The sequence below is a fragment of the Polypterus senegalus genome, chromosome 6, assembly GCF_016835505.1.
Source record: "Polypterus senegalus isolate Bchr_013 chromosome 6, ASM1683550v1, whole genome shotgun sequence".
NCBI lineage: Eukaryota > Metazoa > Chordata > Cladistia > Polypteriformes > Polypteridae > Polypterus > Polypterus senegalus.
This window is the reverse complement of record NC_053159.1, coordinates 56,049,697-56,067,612: the sequence shown is the minus strand read 5'-3', so window position 1 is coordinate 56,067,612 and position 17,916 is coordinate 56,049,697. Positions and strand designations below refer to the sequence as shown.

Sequence of the window (17,916 nt, the reverse complement as noted above, 5' to 3'; positions counted from 1 at the left end):
AGCTGGGATTTTCTGGTTATCCGGGCTGACTCGGTTGCATGAAGGGAGGCTAAATTAATCTACATTAAGTTACTATGGAGATTTACACTTTGCAGCTAGCCTGCTCCAGAGCAGGCTAACAACCAGGCTAAGATTAATCTTAGTGATTTATCGGCTAGTTCCTCCCTAAATCCTACTAGATATTAATGTGTTTTAGTCATTTCATGGTCCTGCATTAAAAAACTAGATATACTGTCATTCATCTATTTATGCGTACTGTTATTTTAGTTATTATTGAAAACTGCTGTTCATTTCACTGTCAGAGGTTTGATGAATATATATATTATTCGAGATTTAAAGAGATTTAAAACACCCAGTGAGGAAAGCACATTTTCCTGAGCAATTATTACTTTGCTGTCCACAATGAATGCCAACACAGTGCAAAAGAACTATACTATACAATATGAGAAATAGAATATAGACTATGTATATCTATATATGCAAGTATACAGTAGAAATGTATTGTTGAAAGATAAAAAATATCAATATATTATATTTTATTGCAGTTGATGAGATAATAAGAAATGGCTCCTCAATTTGCAAATGTGGTTTCAATTAAGTCCGTACGAGGTCAATACGTAGTATATATAGACTAAAGATTTGTGTGTTTCCTATCCACAATGGCTTGCCCTTTGTTGAATGATGTAGTTGATGAGGAAGTTTTAATACTCAGACGAGCATTCAGGCATGAAAGAGTCTTCGAGATAGGGCAGACCCATTGGCCTTTTCAGACGAATATCTGACTGAGAGGTACAGATTCTCAAGTGATGGCATCAGATATTTGTGTAGGCTGCTGGGTCCAAACATACAGCACAGGACCGCACGGAGCCATGCTCTCACTGTCCCACAGATGGTCTGCATAGCACTGCGATTCTTTGCAAGTGGCATGTTTCTGTATTCTGTCGGTGATGCAGAAAACCTCAATAAAGCCACTATTTGCCGCACAATAAGAAAAGTAAGTCTGGCATTGAAATCTCTTGTGCACATATTTATCACCTTCCTGGCCACAGAAGATTCATCCACATCAAGGAGGAGTTCTACAAGATTGCAGGTAACATGAATAATAACAGATTACTACAAAATGTTACATTAGCACAGTCACAGTATGACAGTCATTGTTTTGTGTTATAGCTTTTCCTAATGTAATTGGTACAGTGGATTGCACCCATATTCAGTATCCAACGCCCCTCAGGGGCACATGAGGGAGATTATGTGAACAGGAAATCCTTCCACAGTGTCAATGTTCAGGTAAGAATAAGTAATGGTTACTGTCAGCTACATAATTATTCTGTGCATTAAATTACCTTAATAGGCTATATATTGTTACAGATGATCTGTGATGCTGACTGCCTTATCACAAATTTAGAGGCAAAGTGGCCTGGCTCAGTCCACGACTCCAGAATCTTTCGGGCCAGTAGAATTTACCAGAGACTCTCTCTAGGTAAACCACCCCATTTTTTTTAAGCACCTTGAACAGCAAGAGTACAGTACTTGTAAGAATTATGTTTTGTATTCACAGGTGAGTTCTCTGGTGTGCTGCTGGGGACAAAGGTTATGCCTGTGAGACATTTCTGATGACTCCCTTACAGACCCCCAAACCCCAGCACAGCAAGCTTACAACCATGCCCATGCCAAAACCAGGGCTCGAATTGAAATGACCTTCGGCCTCCTGAAATCCCGATTTCAGTGCCTGCACCACCTGAGGGTCTTCCCAGACAGAGCATGCGGCGTGACTGTTGCCTGCACAGTGCTGCACAATATTGCCAGCCTAAGAAAGAAAGGGCTCCCAGAGTTGCTTTGGATGTTGATTGGGACAATGCTGCCATATTCCCAGATAACAGAAATGGTAGACTTGTTAGAGAACAATACATTGCAAATTATTTCAGTTAATTTAGTTTTGATTTAGCCCATCCCTTAATAAAGGATAATGTAGGCTATATAACTTTTCATGTGTACATGCATTTTATTTGGCATCAGTAGCACACACTGTGGTTATCTTCCCAAATTCTAGTTCCACTTCACTGGATCGATCACTATAAAGTGTACCTGACAGTCATAAAAAAATTGTAGAAGACCACAATGGTTTTGGAATATTTTTCTTTTATTATTTTGCTGTTATCACTTGTCAGCTTGGAGCTGTGGACAGAACAAATTATGATGATTAATACATTGGGTTACAGTCATGGTTACAGTATGAACTGAAGTCACTTACTTCTGTTTGTAGTTTCTGGATTTCCAGTTCTAGTTTCCTCAGTGTCTTGCGTTTAATTTGCATGTCAAGGTCCATGTCCTGCAGCTTTCTTTTGTTCACATCAATCTTGACTTCTGAAAGCTCGATCTGTCTCTTAAGATGTGTTGTGTAGAGATGTCTGACAGTTTGTGAATTCTGTGAACACCTTTTTGTTAGCATAGCACAATTTTTGCATAATGTAAATTTACTTTAGGCAATACTCACTATGTTACCAGGCTGCTTATCAGACTGCCCAATGTCAGGATCCTTTAACAAATGATATTTTCTATTAGTACCACTTCCTGACTTCTTATCTATTATAAACTTAAAAATGTGTCCATTTCCACAAAATTGACATGATACCTCGAGCCTTCTAGAGTCCAACGACACGGTCTCATCATCGGCAGAAGTGCACTCCACTGCTGTAGATGTGGCTTCCCTCTGCCATATTCATTACTGGTATTGATATTTTTGACAGAACACGCAAAGCCAATGATTTAATAAAGAATACTCACCGGCAAATCATAGTCTGGGGGATCCAAAAGTGTAAGAGTGTTACCAGCCACTGCAAGGTAAAGCAAAGTCACACAGTCCACATAACAAAATATAAATGGATTTTAATATTTTCCATGCGCAGTAGTATGGCAATAATGTACATTGTATGAAGAGGCCAGTATCCCTTGCTGGGCCAGAGTCAGTGGCTGTCCCTCCCTGGATCCCTTCAATCACTGGCTTCCCTTTATTTGAGTCCAGGGCCAGCTCCTCTGCTGGGGTGAAGTCTTGGGTTGGAGGGCCACCCCGTACCAGTAATATGACTTTTCTTTTTTATGGCTAAAATCAGCACAGATAATAAAATGTCAGCAAACATGTCACCTATGTTCTCAGCAAACAAGTCACTTACCAGCCTGCAAAATATTCTTGTATTTAATCTTGACTTGCTGCCAAGTCCTTTTTTGGCCAGACATGTTTGTTCTTTAAGAGGAATAGAAAGATACAAATGATAAAATAGATTAGATGGATAAAAATAGAGCAAATTATCTGATTATAGATTACATCAAATTAATTAGAAACAAAACCTACATACAAATAGATAAGAGTAAAAGGATTAAACACATTAGAGACATAAAATAAACTAAATATATCAAATAGATGCATATAGTGGGTAAGTGTTTGCAATTATTCTTCATGTTAAATGCATGTCCACTGGACACATTTAAGGCAAAGTATACAATTATTTTTGAAAATGACAAGTAACTCCTTGAATTGTAATTATGAGGGTTTCAGTGGAGCACTGGTTATTTGGACTACTTACGCATTCAATCAGTCCGCTATTGTTTGCCAGGCATTCTCTCTTTGCTTTATTACAGCAGCTGTATTGCCTTTTTTACATATTATATGTTTCACTTCTTCATACGTTTCCATAAGAAGCTGTTGCTCATTAGGCGAAAAGTATGCCGCACGGGTTTTGTCCATTTTTGCATCGGTGATTCTGTGATCGATTTCGTGATCTTTTTAAGAATACCATGAATGCGCATTTATCCAAACTATATACACCTGGCTTAACATATCCGCGCGTTCTCATCCTGGCTCAGCAAACGTGCAACGGATTAAGCCAGGATGCACTGATTAAACTAGGTCAAGCCGCGACTGTTCTGTTATCCTGGCTTTCTTAATTCTACTTTTGTGCAATACCACACAGGAGTCCAATTAAAAGCAGAAGCTGGTTGGAACAAAAACCTGTAGCCATAGTGTGCCCCCAGGACCGAGGTTGGGAAACACTGATCTAGAGCATGTTGAATCAGTACAGAAGGACTTGAACAGCATACAGGCTTGGATAGATTTGCAGCAAATGAAATTTAATGTTAGTAAACGTAAAGTATTACACATAGGAAGTAAAAATGTTACATCTGAATACACAATGGGAGGTCTGAATCTTGAAAGTACTTCTTGTGAGAAGAGTATAAGAATCATAGATGATTTGTCACTATCAACCACCAGGCAGTGTTCAGAAGCCATTAATAAAGCTAACTCATTGTTAGGTAAAATTGCATATTTGTATAGAGTACAAATCAAAGTCAAATTTGAGGCAACTAAAGCATTTTTTAACACAATCCCTTTATTTTAGGGGCTCAAAAGTAAGTGGACAATTGACTCAAAGTCTATTTCATGGGCAGGTATGGGCAAGTCCATCGTTATGTCATTATCAATTAAGCAGATAAAAGGCCTGGGGCCTCATGTATAACGCCGTGCGTAGAACTCGCACTATAACATGGCGTAAGCACAAAAGCTGAAATGTGTTTACGCACAGAAAAATCCAGATGCAGGAATCTGTGCGTACTCCAACTTCCACGTTCTTCCACTACATAAATTCCGATCAGTGTGAAAACTAACGCTCGTGCAAGCGCATTATGTAACACCCCAAATCCTTCCAGAATTACGCCTATTTGAATATGCAAATCAATATAAATCGCCCTTAAGCGCAGCCTTCTGTGAAAAGACAATGGGAAAAGCACGGGTAAAATATAAGAATTTCAGCGAATACCAAGTGGAGGCAAAAGAAAAACATACTATTTATTCAAATAAACCGTGGTATAATCAACAAAATGAAGTTGATCAAGTGACATAGCGTGTTGGAGAAACTTGAAAGCTCACATTCACAAAATCGCACAGTGCCGGAAATAAAAAAGAAGTCACATATCAAAGTTGCCGTGAAAAGAAGAGTTGTAAGTCCACCGTCTGAGTGTCATATGAAAGTTTATTAGGGTACAGAGAAAAAAGGCACACGGTGGGGAAAAAGCACGAAATGTCAACTTCAATCTCGACATTTCCACTTTAATCACGTAGTTTATTTTGTCATTTAGTAGAACATTATAAACTTCATCTTAAAATCGTTTAATTAACCAGTCTCTAAAATCACATCGTAATTAAAGTCGCACGTTAAATGCTTTGTTTTGTATTTGATCTTCTACTCTTATGTGATCTATATGTGTGAATCACTACTTGCTTCTTAAACTGGCTCTCTTCCTCCAACTGGACACAGAGTCCATTACATTTGTGATATTACAGCTCTCTGAATAACTAAAATACTGAGATGTATACGTGATGTCATTTTCATGATGATAGGAGCTAAAGCACATTATTAAGCATGTGTTTCATGAGCCTCGTGCTCATGAAAAGCATTTATCTTTTGTCGAAATTTGTCGCTGCGTTTTTAGCTGTGTTGTTATTTTCTCTTTCTGTTTTATATTCAATATATATTGGCGTAGCCGTCACTGCAGTCAGTGCTTTTCTTTCCCCAAGTAACCGATCGCCATACAATCAGCTCTGTAATAGACGTTAAGCCATCTGTAAGCTTAGCGCCGATTCTTCAAAACGTTTAAAGAACATTGAAATATCTTCGTAGTACATGTTTAATTATTCTATCCTTCACGACACTCCCAGTGAAGAATATAGATTATTTAAATGAAGTTAAAGTTTTATCTGTATAATTTAACAAACATATTTTGCTGCATTTCACCTTAAAAATGATATCGTCATCATATGTAAATACGCGCTTTATAAAGTGGCCCAGGTTGTGAGATATTATAACTGTAGTGCAAGTTTACAGTGGGGTGATTGTACTTATAAGTCCTAACAGTTCTACAAGGAGCAATTGATTGAGTGCATTTAAAGTTCTTGGGATTAAACTGTTTCTGAACCGCGAGGTCTGTACAGGAAAGGCTTTAAAACATTTTGCAGTGGCTGAGACAGCGTGTCCTTGAAGCTGTATACCGATAATTCTCTTTCCGATCAGCTGCTGCTGTGATTAACACTCAGATACAGTGATATAAATACTCCGAGTCGTGCAGTGAGAGTAATATGGAAAAAGATGATCCGCTGTGGCAACTCCTAACGGGAGGAGCTGAAAGAAAAAGAAGAAGAAGAAGAAGAAGAAGGAGAAGTGAGAGCAGTTATGGTATTTGGAATACTATGGCTTTTCCCTGGACCATTATATTGTTACGAGTTAATTACAATCAGATGCATTACACTAATAAACAATATGCGGTTAGTTTCTGTGTATTTATAAAGCCGCGTCATGAAAATAATGAGTAATCACACAAGAACAGTACCATTGCTTTGACGCGGGTGCCGCCAGTTTGCAAAACCGAGCGGAGAACTTGCGTACGACAAGGCATGAGGTACCGTGGAAAACTGCGTGGCTTTACGACAAGTGTAGGTTTTATACATCGCGATTTGAATGTGGAAAAGTTCTTACGCAACATTTCTGTGCGTACGCACCGTTTATATATGAGGCCCCTGGAGATGATTTGAGGTGTGGTTCTTGCATGTGGAAGATTTTGCTGTGAACAGACAACATGCGGTCAAAGGAGCTCTCAATGCAGGTGAAAGAAGCCATCCTTAAGCTGTGAAAACAGAAAAAACCCATCTGAGAAATTACTACAATATTACGAGTGGCAAAATCTACAGTTTGGTACATCCTGAGAAAGAAAGCAAGCACTGGTGAACTCAGCAATGCAAAAAGACCTGGACATCCACGGAAGACAACAGTGGTGGATAATCGCAGAATAATTTCCATGGTGAAGAGAAGCCCCTTCACAACAGCCAACCAAGTGAACAACACTCTCTAGGGGGTAGGCATATCGATATCCAAATCTACTATAAAGAGAAGACTGCATGAAAGTAAATACAGATGGTGCACCACATGGTGCAAGCCACTCATAAGCCTCAAGAATAGAAAGGCTAGATTGGACTTTGCTAAAGAACATCTAAAAAAGGCAGCACAGTTATAGAAAAACATTCTTTGGACAGATGAAACCAATATCAACCTCTACCAGAATGATGGCAAGAAAAATGTACGGAGAAGGCGTGGAACAGCTCATTATCCAAAGCATACCGCATCATCTGTAAAACATGATGGAGGCAGTATGATGGCTTGGGCGTGCATGGCTGCCAGTGGCACTGGGACACTAGTGTTTATTGATGATGTGACACAGGACAGAAGCAGCCAAATGAATTCTGAGGTGTTCAGAGACATACTGTCTGCTCAAATCCAGCTAAATGCCATCAAATTGATTGGGCGGCGTTTCATGATACAGATGGACAATGACCCAAAACATACAGCCAGAGAAACCCAGGAGTTTATTAAAGTAAAGAAGTGGAAAATTCTTGAATGGCCAAGTCAGTCACCTAATCTTAACCCAATTGAGCATGCATTTCACTTGTTGAAGACTAAACTTCGTACAGAAAGGCCCACAAACAGCAACTGAAAGCTGCTGCAGTAAAAGCCTGGCAGAGCATTAAAATGGAGGAAACCCAGCATCTGGTGATGTCCATGAGTTCAAGACTTCAGGCTGTCCTTGCCAGCAAAGGGTTTTTAACCAAGTATTAGGAATGAACATTTTATTTCCAGTTATTTAATTTGTCCAATTACTTTTGAGCCCCTGAAATAAAGGGATTGTGTTAAAAAATGTTTTAGTTGCCTCACATTTTTATGCAATCTTTTTGTTCAACCCACTGAATTAAAGCTGAAAGTCTGCACTTCAACTGCATCTGAGTTGTTTCATTTAAAATTAATTGTGGTAATGTACAGAACCAAAACTAGAAAAAAGTTGTCTCTGTCCAAATATTTATGGACCTAACTGTATACTGTATGTACAAAGTCATATCGGATTTGGTTCAATGACAAAATTAATTCAAACACAAAACAATTAAAAATCAGATATGAACCAAAAAACAGAGCTTGGCCAATTTTAGCTGCAGTATGGTGTACATTATAAAAGAGGCAACAGGCATCCTTTGTGTCACTATGCAGTAGATTTAAGCCTACCCAGATATTAGCTGGGATAACCTTGCAAATAGCAGAACACAACAACACAGTATGTTAAAGCACTGAGGGGGAGCCTTTCTGATTTAGTATTTTGTAATAATCAGGATAGAATGGAGGGTGTAGAGGTGACTGAAACATTAAGGTCAAGTGACCATAATTATAATACAGTTCTCAGTGTTTTGGAAGAATGTGGATACAAAGGCTAAAACTGTGAAGTTTAACTTTGGTGGAGCAAATTTTGAGCAGATGCAGTAAGGTCTAAGGAGGATAGACTGGAGATAAGCTTTTAACTGTGGAGACGGTCGAGGAGCAGTGGAACAGTTTTACATATAATGCAGGGTAGGTACATCCATAAATTTTGGAATTAAGAAATTAAAAAAAATTAATAAAGAGTTGAAAAAGAAGTTTAAAAAAAAACAGCTGTATAAGGTGTATAAGACTGGTAAGCTTAATGTGAATCACGGATAAATTAAATGAAGGAACGATTAAGGATAACAGTAAGCAACACATGGCAAGAACAGAGTTTAACTGAGGAGTGAATATGGATTCTGAAGAGGGTGGTTATATTTTACCAACATCCTGGAATTCAATGAGAATTCAACAAAAAGATATTATCAAACAGGAGCATATGTTATTTAATGTGGTCAAGTGCAGTAATGACAGACTCGAAAACAGAGAATTTTTGGGACACCAACAACGTTGTCATCTTTATTCATTAAAGGACGAGAAAAAATAAGTGAAACAATGTAATAAACAAAACAATTGCCGTGCATTCCTTCATGGGGTTTGAAAAAAGTGTTTCAAGGTGGTCTGATTTTTAAAGAGCTCCATCCTGCAGCTTGCTTTGACCAAAAGTAACGTTTCCTTCTGGGAGGCCCAGATTTATGGACCAGAAGGGGTGGAGTTACTTGCCCTCACTGGGAGGGTTCTTGGTGCCATAAGAGAAAAAAAAAGAGGACTGTGTTAGTGGAGTCCTCTAATGCACATGCATGCCATTATCTTGACTTTTAGAAACCATTTTTTAAGCTACCACATAAGAGGATGGACATCAAACTAAAAGAAGTTGGAGTTCAGGGTGTTTTTTGTAGATGGGTGTAAAATTGTCTCAAACACAGGAAGCACAGGATTATTTTGTTAGGAACCCTTTTGGAGCTGACTGACTTTAAGAATGGCGTTCCACCTGGGTCATTGCTAGGGCCTCTGCTATTTTTAATGTATGTAAATGATTTGGATACGAATACAAGTAACAAGCTGGTTATGTTTGCGGATGATACCAAGCTAGGTGGATTGGCAGGTGTTGTGGTGTGAAATTTTGTATACAAATTGGTAAATATTTTGTATGTCTTTATTTGTAACTTAGACAAAGCTATGTAATATAAGTGATTCATTAGTGAGAAGCATTCATGTTTAAAACCCCCTTGGGGTTAAGTCGGGACAGTGAATTTTACGACAGGGTTGGGGGAAGTGCCTAAAAGCAGTTTTGCAAGTCATTCTCTGCAGGACTCTCTCAACCAACCCCCACATTGAGGTCAACTATCTAACTGGCAAGCTTCACTTTACCAAATGGTTTTAGGGGCAGGTGTGAAACCATTGTGTTGGACCAGAATTCTATTGGTCTAAAGTTGCCTGTTTTGTTTTAAATCAGAAGCATTTAAGTGCCATGAGGCCTTATTGGCTGTAGGGTATGGACAGATAATCTATAAATTTGCTTATTTTACTCCTGCCTCTTTCATACCATCTGATGAAAGAGCATCTCCCACACCATGAACTGAAAAGGACAACACAATGAAGAGCACAGCTCAGCAGCCATATTGAGGCATGCACCCTGTTCTGAAGAAAGCTGACCAAAAGTGATGCCTTAACTAGAGACATTTTAAATAACAAGTCTGTGAGCAGCCTGACACTACACATCAGCATTTATCATGTTGTAGGGTTGCAAATATTCACTTGTACTTTGCTTATTGTTATTATTTATGAATATTACCAGTAATACATCAAGTTGAAACTTAACTCCTGCTTGTCTTTTACTACACCTAATCGCCTGAGATTATAAATGTAGAAAGGAAGGTGGGGAGAAGTTATATACTTCTTCCTTATAAACAGTGGTAAGTCTGAGTGATTTGAGGCATTCTGACTAAGGCTATACAGTAATAATACAAAAGGGGAAAGCAGAGTAATATAGAACTCTACCAAGAGAAAACAATTGGCGTAGTCGGCAGGATTTTGGGGTAACCATGTTTTACACCCTGTTTGCAAATACTGCTTTGATGTATGTGTATGTGTATGAATGTGAATTTTAGGACACCCAATGTACAAATGTGGGGGGAGTTAAACATTTTTGGTTGCTGGATGGAATATATCCAAAAAAGGTTTTGTGATTTCAAGTGTGTCTTGAGGACACCTGCATGTTTGTTAGTGCTGGTGGTAGTGAGTCCCTAATTGGAGTACATTGGTGGTGCAAGCATCATCCACAGGTACCTAAATGTATGATATCTTAATGAGTCTTATACGAAGTACTAATGAATGACAGGCAGAGTAGGCATCATTCATAGTAAGTGCTTGTGTGGATAGGAACTGTGTGTGTGTGTGTGTTAGTGTTAGCTTACAGGGGCAAAAGTAGGCCAGCCCATAACGAATTTGGCAAATTATATTACAGTAGCATTGTAGACTAAATTCATATTAAAGCCAGCCATCTTCCAATGGAGTGGCAGAGGCAAGCAGGCTAAAGCTAGCAAATGGAAACCTGTAATGAAGGTAGAGAAAGCAGAAGCTGAGCTGAGCATGCCATAAACTGGAAGGGGGCTGGAAGGATTTAAAGCAGGAAATCTGAGATCAGGTATAAAAAAGACAGCTGCTGTTATAAGAGGTGTATTATCTTCTATTATTAGTAATAAGGAAGATCAGTATGAGAAAGAGCATAGCAAAATGGTTGAAAGTGAAAGTGGAATGTTGTGTGAATGTTTAGGTTTTCAGAGATGTAACAGTTGGTGTGAAAAATGCAAAATGCTAGCATGTAGAACACCCACTGCTAAAGTGGAAAGAAGTGAAAGCAGGGTATAAAAGGAGAGTAAACCTCCTCCTGTGGTAACAGTTAGGGCAGTATTAACACGATCTGACTGGAACCATAAAACATCATGGGTGACGTACCTGAGACAGATGAGTGTGAGCAAAATGAGAGTGATAAAAGGAAGGAAAAACAGCAAGAGTGTTTCCTTCCATTATTCAACACTGCAGCACAATGTCCACATAATTCTGAGGTCTGTCTAGTATTTAAAGAACATGCTAGGTAAGGTAACCAGTGCTGCATTGAAATTTGATTTAGGATAAAGAAATTAGATACATGGCAGAGAACCTGGTGAGTTTGAATGGCAATTGTTGACTGTAGGGCATGAATTTGATAATGGAATATGGATACTGAGTGAAGTAAGTGTGGAATTAAAACAAGGAACAGTAGAAATGAAAGAAATTCAAGTGCTAGTATGTGAAAGGTTTGAAAATGCTAGTGCAAGAATGACTGAGTTGGACAGAAAGTGTACCAGTTTAGGAGTTGGTTTAAATGAAACAAGACAAGCGAAAGAACAAAGAATGGGGTATGGTGCAGCAGAAAATGTTATAAGCTTAGGCAGCAAGTCAGGAATGCATATGGGTGTGAGTATGGCAAGCCAAATTAACATTTAGAGATATCTCAAAATGAATTTTGGATATCTTAAAATGTAATTTACTTTTTAAGATATCTGAAACTCGCTTTGAGATATCTTAAAATAATTTCCTTTACATTTTAAGATATCTGCAATACATTTTGAGATATCTCAAATGTATTTCAAAATATCTCAAATACAGTTTCAGATATCTCAAAATAATTGTGTCTGCATTTCAAGATATCTCAAATGAATTTTCAGATATCTTAAATTGACCTTTCATGCATTTTAAGATATCTTAAATGCATTTCAAGATATCTCAAAATCATTTCCTGTAAAATTGCCTATTATTTCAATGGGACTACTTGTTTATTATAAGATATCTTAAAATGTATTTGAGATATCTTGAAATGTGCAGGAAGTCATTTTAAGATATCTTGAAATGTATTTGAGATATCTGAAAATGGACAGGAAGCTGTTTTAAGATATCTGGAAATGTATTTGAGATATCTTAAATTGTATTGTAGATATCTGAAAATGCTATTGAGATATCTTGAAATAATTGAGTGTCCTTTAAAAGATATCTTAAAATGCATTTTAGATATCTTGAAATACAATTTGAGATATCTTGAAATACATTGTTAGATATCTGAAATGGAGCAGAGACCCATTTTAAGATATCATGAAATTAATTTTAGATATCTAAAAATGTATTTCAGATATCTGAAAAAATGAATTTCAAGATATCTTGAATGCTTTTAAGATATCTAAATTATATTTCGAGATATCTCAAAATAACTTCCTTCTCATTTTAAGATATCCCAAATTCATTTTGAGATATCTGAAATGCATTTTCAGATATCTTAAAATGACTTCCTGCACATTTCAAGATATCTCAAATACATTTCAAGATATCTTAAAATAACTTCCTGTGTATTTCAAGATATCTCAAATTCATTTTGAGATATCTCGAAATAGACAGGAAGTCCCATTGAAAGAATAGGAAATGTTACAGGAAGTGATTTTGAGATATCTTAAAATGTATTTGAGATATCTTGAAATGCACAGGAAGTTATTTTAAGATATCTCGAAATGTATTTGCGATATCTCAAAATGCACAGGAACGTATTTCAAGATATCTCGAATTGCATTAAAGATATCTTAAAATGCATTTCAGATATTTCAAAATGTACAGCATATCATTTCAAGATATCTTGAAATCTATTTAAGATATCATAAAATGCTTTTTAGATATCTTAAAATAGATGCATTTTTAGATATCTGTAAGTCAATTTGAGATATCTAAAATGCATTTCCAGATATCTTAAAATCCATTTTGAGATATCTCTAAATGTTAATTCGGCTTGCCATATGTGAGTGTCCTAACAGCACTGCTAGGCCTGTCACTAATTAAAAAGCACACACACTTAGGTTCAGTAATTTGAAACCTGACTGACCAGTTCATTAAAAAGACAGCCTATGAAACTCCCTGCAATAAAATGGAGAAAAGTGAGCTGGTTGTGAGTAAAAAACAAAGGTCAGTTTTAGGAGAGATGCTGGATTTGGCACATTAGGTCAAATGTATGTTCATAACAAAACTAAAAAAATTCTCCATAGTGCTTCTGAGAACATCCCGGTTCTACAGATTGAGTGAGAAATTTATTTTACTGACTTTATGACTAATACATCTGTTAGTTTTATTTTCTACGTAGTATGCAATATTAACATAGTAGATAACAATGGAATTTGGACAGGTTTTAGTCCACATTTTCAAGCAGCAGTTACCATACAATAAAAAGGACACAGAAGCATTGACAAAACAATGATAGTGTAGGAAGACAGGAAAGGGAAAATAGTTATTTCTAACCATTTCCATTTTCTGATCTTTTGCAATATTACTTCTATTTGGGGTTTTTACGGACTTTGGGTTGGTGCTGGTAATAAATAGTAAAGGCAATTGGCAGAGTAAAATCCATGCAGGAGACTGGGTTACCAGTAGAACATTAGAGTGGAGTGGCACTAGTGGCCAAGCTGTTCCAATACAGAGCTTTACCAAGTCAACACAGCAGGGGTCTCATGTACAAACAGTGGCTACACACAGAAATGTTACATAAGAACGTTTCCACGTTCAAATCGCAATGTATAAAACCTACACTTGACGTTAAGTCACGCATTTTTCCACGGTACCTCATACCCTGTCGTACGCAAGTTCTCCGCTCTGTTTTGCAGACTGGTGGCACCCAGCGTCAAAGCAGTGCTACTGTTACTGTGTGATTATCCTTTATTTTCCTGACATGGCTTTATAAATACAGTGAAATTAATCGCATGTTGTTTATTAGTATAATGCATCTGATTGTAAATTACCTGTAACAATATAATGTTCCAAGGAATAGCCATAGTATTCCAAATACGATAACTGCTTTAGCGTTGTTACTCTCACTGCACTATCTTCTTCTTCTTCTTTTTATTCTTTCAGCTGCTTCCATTAGGAGTTGCCACAGCGGATCATCTTTTTCCATATTCCTCTCACTGCACCACTCGGTGTATTTATATCACTGTATCTGAGTGGGGAATCACAGCAGCAGCTGATTGGATGAGAATTATCAGTATACGGTATCAAGCACACGCTGCCTCGGCCTCGGCAAAACGTTTTAAAGCCTTTCCTTTATGGACCTTGCGGTTCAGAAACAGTTTCATCCCAAGAACTATAAATGCACTCAATCAATTGCTTCTTGTAGAACTGTTTGTGCTTATAAATACAATCACCTCACTGTAAACTTGCACTACAGTTATGACATTGCACAACCTGCACCACTCTATAAAGCGCGTATTTACATATGATGACGATATCATTTTTAAGATGAAATGCAGCAAAATATGTTGATTATATTATACAGATAAAACTTTAACTTAATTTAAATAATCTGTAATGTTAATAATTAAACATGTGAGGACACGGTGCTGCAGCGCTAGCAAGTTCACGTATTGTCCCTGCCTTGCGCTGTATATTTACTGAGGCTGGCGCAACACTGGGAGGATAGACGCATAGAATAATTAAACACGTATTATGAAGATATTTCAATGTTCCTTAAAAGTTCTGAAGAATTATCATTGTAAGCTTACAGATGGCTTACCGTCTATTACAGAGCTGATTGATTGTGTGGCGAATGGGTACTTGGGGAAAGAAAAGTAAGGACAGGAATTGGAGGTTAGTATGTTTGAAAGAGACAGTATTGCTACAATAAATTATTTCATCGAAGGTCGCACATGGAACAGCAGCATCTTGTGTGAGACATGAACAATCATTGTGCCATCGTGTTCTCATGTTTAATAACATGCTTTCATTCCAGTCATCATGAAAATGATATCACGTATACATCACAGTATTTTAATTATTCAGAGAGCTGTAATATCATGAATGTAATGGATTCTGTGTCCTGTCGGAAAAAGAGAAAGAACAGAAGCACATAGTGATTCACAGACATAGAGCACATTGAAGTTCAAATACAAAACAAAGCATTTAACTTGCTACTTTAGTTACGATGGGTTTTGAGAAACTAGTAAATTAAATGAGTTTAAGATGAAGTTTATGATGATCTACTTTAATAACAAAATATACGTGATTAAAGTGGAAATTTCAAGATTAAAGTTGAAATTTATTTATTTTTTTCCACTGTGTGCCTATTTTTTCTTGTCTGTACTTTAGCTTTTGAATATCTCTGACATGCTATGTCACTCGATTAATTTACTTTTGTTGATTATACTACTGTTTGTATGTTTTTCCTTTGCTCCACTTGGTATTCGCCAACATTCTTATATTTTCTCAGATGCTTTTGCCATTGTGTTTTCACTTAAAGGTTATTAATATTGATTTGCATATTCAAAGAGGCATAATTCTGGGAGGATTTAGGGCGGGATAGCACGCGCGTGCACGCGTTACTTTTCACGCTGACCAGGATTTATGTAGAGGAAGAAGGTAGAAGTTGGAGAACGCACAGATTCCTGCATCTGGATTTTTCTGTGCATAAGCACATTTGGTGTTTTGTGCTTACGTCATGTTATAGTGCGAATTCTACACACGGTGTTATGCATGAGGCCTCAGGTAATCTAGAATCTGTTGAAACATTACAGAGGGACTTGGACAGCATACAGGCTTGAGTAGATTTGTGGAAGATGAATTTTAATGTAAGTAAAAGTATTATGTGTAGAAAGTAAAAATATTAAGTTTGAATACACAAAGGAGGTCTGAAATCAAGAGTAAACCTTATAAGAAGGATTTAGCAGTCATAGTGGACTCAACACTATCAACAGCCAGACAGTATTCAGAAGCCATTAAGAAGGGTTACAGAATATTAGGTTATACAACACAATGTATGGAGTACAAATCCAAGGAAGTTATGCTGAGGCTTTATAATACTGCTTACAGTTTTAAAGCCTAAAGTGTCCAGTCTACAGGTTACAAAAAGGATATAGCAGTGCTAGAAAAAGTTGAGAGAAGAGCAACTAGGCTGAACCCAGGGCTAGAGGGGATGAATTATGAAGAAAAAATAAAAGAGCTGAGCCTTTTCAGTTTAAGCAAAAAAAGATTATGAGGACACATGACTAAAGTGTCTAAAATTATGAAGGGAATTAGTACAGTGGATCAAGACTGTAATTTTTTTTTTGTGATCAACTTTTTATTATGTAAAGACAAATTGACAGGATAAATCAATAAACTCACATGGCATACAAAGTAACCCAACCCACCCACTTAGCCTGAGCCACTGTTATTTTAAAATGAGTTAATCACAAACACTGGGAAGCAGCTGGAAACTTGTTTAGGGTAAATATTGCACAAACGTTAGGGAGTTTTTCTTCACACAGAGAACCATAGACACATGGAATAAGCTACCAGGTAGTGTGTTAGGCAGTGGGAATATAGAAACTTTTAAAACTAGACATTATGTTATTTTAAAACAAATAAGTAGATAGGATTGGCAAGCTTTGGTGGGCTGAAAGACCTGTTCTTGTCTAGATTGTTCTAATGTTTTAAGGTTCTGTGTTCTTTATTTAGCCATATTAAATTTGGAGCAGTGCAGTAAACAGTTAACATGTTGCATTTTGTTTTCACTGGCAGTACTACTACTACTTCTACTACTACTACTAATAATAATAATTACTAATAATAATAATAATAGCCATACACCTGACATTGTACAGACTGAACAGCAAATCCACAATTACACTTTTCTGCAGAATTACCAACCAGGAGTTATCCTGTACAAAATGATATGAAATGTTTGTTATAGTGGTTGAATTTTTAGGCTGACACAGTTCCTCAGCAGTGCCTCTCTCTGACCTTAGTACCATGTAATCCTATTTAGGAACACACCACCACATACACTCTGTATACACAGCACTTTGTTTGATTCTTGTCAATTCAATTCAAGTCAATTTGCATGTGTATGTTTATTTTTTATTCATATTCATGTTTCCAAAAGACTGCTGCACAAAAATTCTTAAGTACACTCCAGTCTCTTATGTACAATAGCATAAATGCCTAAAGTGTATGTGTGTGCCCTTTGATGGCCAATTGATCTCATCCTGATTTAAATTCTAAACTATACCAAAGGCTTCCAGTAGTTTTTAAATTTATGTAGCCTATTCAGTGATCTGATACACATGCTGCAGAGAATATCATAGAAGAGGCAACAGGTATCTCTGGGTTATTTGTGTCACTGCTTGCTGTATGTTGTAGCGTGCGGCCGGGGCTGTTGTCTGGCTGGGATGCCTCCATGCTGGGAGGACTGGGGAAGCAAGTGTGGTAAGAGTGTTACCTCCCCCGGAATGATAGATGGCAACCCCCCTGGGTTGCAGCATTGCCTCAGACTTCCGCAGGAGTTGGAGTGTGGTGCAGCCTTGTTGGGATCCGCAGGCGCCGCCAGGGGGTGCTGCAGCAGGAGCTGCTGAGCCCTTATGGGCAGTTCTTCCACCACACCCGGAAGTGCTGCTGGAAATGAGTAGTCAAGCATCTGAAGCACTTCTGGGTGCATTATAAAAGGAGCCAGCAGCCACTACTTGGGGAGCCAGAGCTGGGAGAAGGAGCGATGAAGCTTGACCTGAGGAGTGAAGGAGGAGAAGAAAACGAGTAAAGGAAGGGATTCGTTGTTTGTGCTGTGTTTGTGCTTGGACTGTTCCATACT

General features: G+C 37.6%; 1 protein-coding gene across 3 annotated transcripts in view; it reads left to right on the top strand.

The window, feature by feature from the left end:
• gabrd (gamma-aminobutyric acid type A receptor subunit delta) overlaps window positions 1-17,916 on the top strand; it is a 169,461-nt gene that overhangs the window by 106,454 nt on the left and 45,091 nt on the right. The gene's annotated exons all lie outside the window — the stretch shown is intronic.